The 7430-nt window shown below is 34.5% G+C and overlaps 1 pseudogene across 1 annotated transcript; it reads left to right on the top strand.

Annotated features, from left to right (window-relative positions):
• The first annotated feature begins 2287 nt into the window (after positions 1 to 2287).
• On the top strand, positions 2288 to 4725 carry LOC147488433 (exocyst complex component EXO70H1 pseudogene; annotated as a pseudogene). The gene has a single exon (XR_015200970.1). The product of XR_015200970.1 is annotated as an exocyst complex component EXO70H1 pseudogene (transcript).
• Positions 4726 to 7430: the final 2705 nt, after the last annotated feature.

Raw genomic sequence — 7430 nt, 5'->3', positions numbered from 1 at the left:
CTTAAGATTACTTATTAGTATATTATAACCCAATCACTAATGAACATCATCATAGATTCATAACTGTTTGAATTCCACTAAACCTTTTTTGACTTGGCTTTTATCATCAACTTAGAGTTTATTTTAGAAAAAACTAGATTTTGGACCTGCCCGGATCTTTTAAACATTTTGCTTATGAATGTTACGAATATTATTGTTTCCTAAAATAACAATAAAAAGTTCTTTTTTTATAATTAGATTTGTAAACTAATTTTCTTTTGAATCAAGAGCTAATAATTTCGTAAAATATATTTAAATTCGGATATTAATAGGAAGGATTCCTGGTATAGGCGTATTTATAACAATTAATTATAGCGTGGACAACTCTCTTCTCTAAATTATATAAAAAATTATAACTAGTTTATGAGTTATATATTTTTATATAAAATTAGAAATATATTAAACTCTCCAAATATAAAATTATAAATACACTCAAACTCTCTAAATATATAATAATTGAAAATACACTCAAATTCTCTAAATATCCAAATATAATAATTAGAAATCACTCAAACTTTTCAAAAAGTTCTATATATATAGAATTTGATATCTTTCACGTTAGAGTCATGGGATAGGATAGAAAATTACCTTTACAAGTCTTTAGCATATAGATAATAGATATGTACATTACTTCTTTCTTTCTTTCTTTTTTTTTTTTAGGGGCCCAATGATTATGTACATTTACTAGGAACATTAGATAAGGGTTTTTTTTTTTTTTCATTAAATGTGAGTTCGTTTTTTTTTTTTTTTTTGAATTTTGAATCTTTGTTACTACGTATCCAATTAAAAGGTTGGAATAACGTGAAAGGATTTATTTTTTCTTTTCTTTACTGAATTTTGCTTTCTTTTGCTGACTTTAGTAAACGGTTCACATATATTGCCTAACATATGTATGTGCTCTTTTAAAGTTTTAAGTGCTGCATTCAAAACACGAAATATTTGTAATCAGACTAGCACTACTACGTGTGAATGCTACCTGCTGAATTATCAAAACAGGGTATATTTGATTTTTAGTCATTTGCAAGCAAAAAACATGAGCTAAAATCATACTTGTTTGTTGATTTTATTGAGAAAACAGTTGAGACAAGATCTCACCCCGAAATTTTCGACTCTCTACTTAAAACAAAATCTTTTCCTATACAATTAGAACTATATATAAGTAATCAGTGAAAAGTTCCTATCATTTTATAGTATAATCGAAATTAGTTCCTACTTATTAACACTGATTAAAAATTATTTAATAATAAAATAAAAGTTTTCCGCGGAAAGTTCTCCACAGATAAAACATTCAAACGGAATGCCCAACTTGTGCAACAGCAGAGCCAAATGGCTCATGTCAGTCAGGTGCATATCAATTCAAAATCCATTGGATCAAATTGGTTTTGATCATTGTTGATTAAAGATTTGAAACAAAACCATTTTTTTCAAACATAAGAAACTAAAAACAAATACATGGAGATAGGGGCTATTCACAAAAACTGGAAAACCAAAAAACCAAACCGAACCGAATTAAATCGGATAATAGTTTTTAATTTTTTTTGGTTCGGTTTCTTGTTCTTAAAAGACAAAACCAATTGGTTAGATTTGATTTTCGGTTTGGAATTCGATTAACCGATATAAATCAAACCGAACCGAGTGCTAGATATATATAGATATTTTAAAGTTTTTTTATTACTATTTTTATTTGAGCTAAATGGTTCATATTATTGAGCACTTGCTTATTGTGATTGACGTTATAACTTATCAATATCCTAAATAGGCATCAATACTATTCAATATATTTATTAAAATTCACTTGGTTTCAATAGATCCGAGCCAATAGGTCCATATAGACTTCAATTTGAAATTTGATAGAAAGCCCAAATGATAGTTTCGATTTCATTTCAGTTTTTGTTCAAATTTGGTTTGGTTTTGATATAGACTTTTAGAAAACCGAATATTTCGGTTAGGTCTACTCTTTCTATATGAACCGAAACCGGACTGAGAACAGCCCGCCCTACACGGAGAAATGAATTTTCGAGAGAAAATTGCCCAATAAAATAAAAAAGACCATAAAGTCAATAGTTCCTCGCCCAAGGAACTAACTCTTGTCATAGGAAACATTTACCAAGTGGATTGTCAAATTCCACGCAAGTTACTTGGATGGCTTACACGTTGGCAGACGTCACACTGAAAGCAAATCTTTCATTTGACCAGTTTTTCCATCCACTGTTTCAGTATTGTTGGTCTATAAATAGAACAGAACTCATTAGCCTTCTAAACAAATCTGAAACTGAAAAACTAAATAAAAGCAGTACGTCCACCCAACTCACAACCAACTCCCCCTCAGGCCTCAGCTCCCTTCTCATACAAAACAACCAACTAATCATTTTCTCCTCTTCCTTTTTCACCTCTTCACAAAAAACCCAGTTTTGGCTATTGGAAAAATGCCGAGAAAAGGAATGCGAAGTGTGTTCTTCCACTCACAATCAACATTAACAAAATCGAGTCCATCAACTCCTACTAGGAAGAGTCGGTTATCCTCTCCAGTGTACACCTTTTCTGAAAGAATGATCAGTGATTCTTTGATTGTCGCGGAAGAAATGATAAACAAGTGGAATCCAGATACTTCAATATACTCCAACGTCACTTATCTCTTTCAAGAAAACAGAAGAGAAGCTAAGGATTTTATAGCTTGTATTAGAGATTTACAAAAGAGCTATGAATTACTTGTTATTCGAGGATTCGAAGTCGGACAAGCTAGTTCGAGCTCAAATTTTAATGCAAATTGCAATGAAAAGAATGGAGAAGGAATTTTACCATATTCTTTCTACCAATAGGGACCATCTTGATCCAGAATCGATTTCTGGAAGAAGTTCTCATGCGTCTGAAAGATCAAAAGGTAGTGAAGGATCGAGGTCTATTGTTTCTGATTATGATGACGGATCCGAAGATGAGATTCAAGTTGCCGGAAATTCTATCTCGGAAGTTGAACAAGTGTCGGCTGTCGCTATGGCTGATATCAAGTCCATTGCAGATTGTATGATTTCTTCTGGTTATGGCAAAGAATGCGTGAAAGTCTACAAGATTATACGAAAATCTATTATCGATGAAGGACTATATCGTCTTGGGATCGAGCAATTTTCTTCTTATCAGATTCGTAAAATGGACTGGGCAGTTCTAGAGCTTAAAATCAAGAAGTGGTTGAATGCGGCAAATATCGCAGTCAAAACACTCTTCTATGGCGAAAGAGTTCTCTGCGATCATGTCTTCTCGTCTTCTGATTCAATTAGGCAATCTTGTTTTGCAGATATCTCTAAAGAAGGTGCTATCATTCTCTTTGGTTTTCCTAAAAAAGTCTCTACAAGGATCAAGAAGTTGCCAGATAGAGTTTTTCGCCTATTCGATCTCTATAATACACTCTCTAATGTCTGGCCAGAGATTGAATCTATCTTCTCATCAGAATCAGCTTCTGTTGTCAAGTCGCGAGCTCTTGCATCACTTACCCAGTTATCGGACACTATTCGTTCCATGGTAATCGAGTTCGAATCTGTAATAAACAAAGACTCTTCAAAATCAAGGATTCATGGTGGTTCAGTACATCCTCTCACTCGATACGTGATGAACTATTTATCTATCCTCTCTGACTACAATGTCATTCTTTGGGACATCTTCGCGGACTGGCCTTTACAGATACAATCCCCATTGCCGGAATCTTACTTCGATGGTCATGGAGCGGACGACAACCCACCTTCTCCTTTGTCAGTCCGATTCGCATGGTTAGTTCTTGTTCTTCTATGTAAACTCGACATGAAAGTTGAGTTCTACAAAGACAATATCTCTTTCGTATCTTTTCTTAGCAAATAATCTGAATTTCGTCCTAACGAAAGTTCGTGGAAGTAATCTACGTTACATACTCGGTGAAGATTGGATGGCAAAGCATGAAATGAAAGTGAAACAGTATGTGTCAATTATGAGAAAGTTGGATGGAGCAAAGTGTTATCAGCATTACCTGAAAAGCAAATTGTTGATATTTCTTTAGAAGAAGTGAAGTCTCATTTCAAGAAATTCAATTCTGCTTTTGAAACAACATATCGGACACAGTCATCATGGGTCGTACCGGATAGTAAGCTTAGAGACGTGATTGAAGTTTCGGTTTGTAAAAATATCGTACCGGCTTATACACAGTTTTATGAGAAATATCGGGTTTTGCTGAAACATTCGCGGAATGTTATTAAATTTACTCCTGATGAGTTGACGAACCAAATATCGGGTTTGTTTTATGAGAATAGTGTTTCGGTTTCTTCTTCTTCGTCGTCCACTTCTTCTACTCATGGTGACTTGTCGCCTATGTCGGCTCGCTGATACGAAATTACCGATATGATGGTTTTCAGTAATATATCGGATTTGAGCATATCAGATATGCATTGGGTTAGTTCTAAAATAAAGTACAAGCCAAATAAGCATGTGATATGATGCTCCTGAATACACTCCGAGTTTCTGATGTTAGGGTACGTGGACATGCAACATTTTGATCAAGGATTGGATGTCCCTCACCTAAAGTAGCGAATCAGTATGTAACATTGTAATGTAATTATATATTGAGTTTGAGTATATGACTTATACTGAGTTATTATGTAAAGAACTGAGGAAGCTAGGTATGATATCCGAAAATTTTGATGAATTCAATTACTAGTTTTATATGTATATATTTTCATTTTTCTCCAGCTACGTCAATGATTTTTAGAACTTTTGTTAAGATACTGATAGTGAAACTTTGGAGAATAACTGAGACAGAAGTTTCTGCATCATTTTATATACAAAGGTTGAAAACTGTAACAATCTTCTCAAATTTTCGCCACTATGAATGAAACTTGGACGACACTAATAAAAATAGAGAATTTTCGTCACTATGTAAGCAAACCTTTTCCAATAACTGAGATGTTGTGAATGGATACCAACTTTTTTTTTTGTGAGCAAATGGATACCAACTTGGTTGCATTGAAGAGCCTATGAGTTATGAGCAACATGACAATTAGACTTTTCATTTTGTGAATTATATATAGAAAAGCAGAAAATTTGAAACTTAATTAGTCCGTCGGAAGAATACTAGAAGAGCAGAGTAACATAAACATATGGGGCAAAATGACAAAAAATCAGTGACACACCTATTGTAACCTTGACGGCTTGACTGAGCTCGTCCTTCTGCATAGATGTGATGACAAGTAAGATATAGTCAATATACGGCTTTTTGAAAAGTGTTTAAGTCTCTTCTTTTACTAAAAAAGAGAGCTAATATATATATGTGATGTGATCTTGCTATCATTTAAGCTTTTTCCACAAATCATAATGAAACTTGGACGACACTAACAAAATAGAGTCCGGTTTCTCTATAACCGGGTACAGTGTACGACACACACACACATCTCATATTTCGGCGCGCACACACACATCTCGGAGTACACACATAGGTATCAAGGCGCACACATACATCTTGGATTTGGATCAACGGCGAGATAACACGGTTACAGAGATGATCTCTGTACCCGGTTGTACAGATCTCGAGTCCAACAAAATAGACATTTCGAGCCTTTTCAAAAAGAATAGACGTTGAAAGTTGAAACATGAACAAAGTTGAAGAAATGAAAGTCTACAAGAAGTTTCTTTGGAGCTAAAGGAGAAGATAAATCAATTCTACAATAGAAGTTAAATTTTGGGCCTCAATATAATTTTATATCTGCTAAAAGAGTGACAGTCTTTGGACTTATTTTTTCTCAATAATATGCTTATTTTAAAATAGTCTTCCAGCATCAATTACGTACCCAAACCATTATGTACGTTCTCCTCTCCTTAGTATCCCTAGAATCTTACTTCGTAAACTTGGCTACGTGCTATAGCAACTATGACAGTCGGAATCATGAAAACTCTCGCCTTCGTCTCTCTTCATTAGCCTCTGCTCAAATCTTCATCAATAGTAAGAAGACCAATAACTAACGTCATTACTCTCCATCGTCATATATCATTGGTTTTGATACAATCTTAAAGTGATTGTATCGAAAACACATAAAACTAAGACGTATTGAAGAACCTTTGACCTCTACAGAAACAAGTCTGCTTCAAATAACAATTTTCATTTCCTACCTTGAATGTTGATTACAAATCATTATATAAAGCCTAGCAACACTACTTCAATAACTAACCACTAATTCCCACTTACACTACTAATGCCTAAAATGTAAGAAACCAATTGAACGTGACTAACAACTACAAAATGAACTACATCATTTTTTTTTAGCAACTACTACCATGTACCCACATACATAACAACTCCCTTCCCCTTGAAAACAACCTTGTCCTCAAGGTTGAAAGTATAATCTTTCTTCCTCGATCCACAAGCGACACAAAGCTCGAATGGGTGCACCATATTTGTCATTCCCATACTCGATTATTTCTTGGGAAGCACTCCACACAATAAGAATCATGAACTCCAACATTGAATTTTTCCGTCCACCATGCAATTCTCCATAGCGGACTTTGAAAGCATGAAGAGGTAGCACCGTAGTTTTATTGCCAGCAAAAGTGTCAACATGGTTGGAACTTGGAAGGATCTTTTCATGTTAGCATTTGCTTGGCATACGTGAGAACTATCGGCATAATTACATTGACTTCAAGCTTTTGCTTGCGCAAATCCCTTTCATTCAAAGTGTCATCAAGTTGTTGCGCCCTGTAATTAACAATATTTGATGATGAATCGTTCATGGAAATTTTCGCTTCTGTCGTACCAATAGGTTGTGACAGTGCTGGAATCGACTTCTCAATAGTTTCAACACAATGCTCTAACGGAGATAGAATCTCTATGGATGGAAAACTATAGAGATTATAGAATTGTGCACACCATTCTTCGACACGAACACATAACTCATTAAGCTTTGCCATAGTTTGTTGTTGACATCTAGCAAGCAAGAGAGTTTATTGCAATCTCCAACTTTATAATCTTCTGTTCCATTCCCAAGCTCCAACGACCGAACCGCCCCGATACCACTTGATACAATCATGAAGTGATTGTATCCAAAACACATAAAAGTAAGGCTTATTGAGAATCCTTTGACCACTACAGAAACAAGCTAGTCTGCTTCAAATAACAATTTTCAAATCCTATCTTGAATGTTGATTACAAATCATTACATAAAGCCTAGCAACACTACTTCAACAGCTAACCACTAATTCCTTCTTACACTACTAATGCCTAAAATGTAGGAAACCAATAGAACGTGACTAAGAATTACAAAATGATCTACGTCCTTTTTTTTTAGCAACTACTACCATATACGCACATACATAACAGGTTTCTTTTCCCTTCATCTTTTCATCTACACATCTTCATCTGCAGCAGCCGCTCAACCCAATACAGA

The sequence above is a fragment of the Coptis chinensis genome, chromosome 7 (assembly GCF_015680905.1).
Source record: "Coptis chinensis isolate HL-2020 chromosome 7, ASM1568090v1, whole genome shotgun sequence".
NCBI classification, from domain to species: Eukaryota; Viridiplantae; Streptophyta; class Magnoliopsida; order Ranunculales; family Ranunculaceae; genus Coptis; species Coptis chinensis.
Note: the sequence above shows the minus strand (reverse complement) of the source record. Positions and strands in the feature narration are given on the sequence as shown.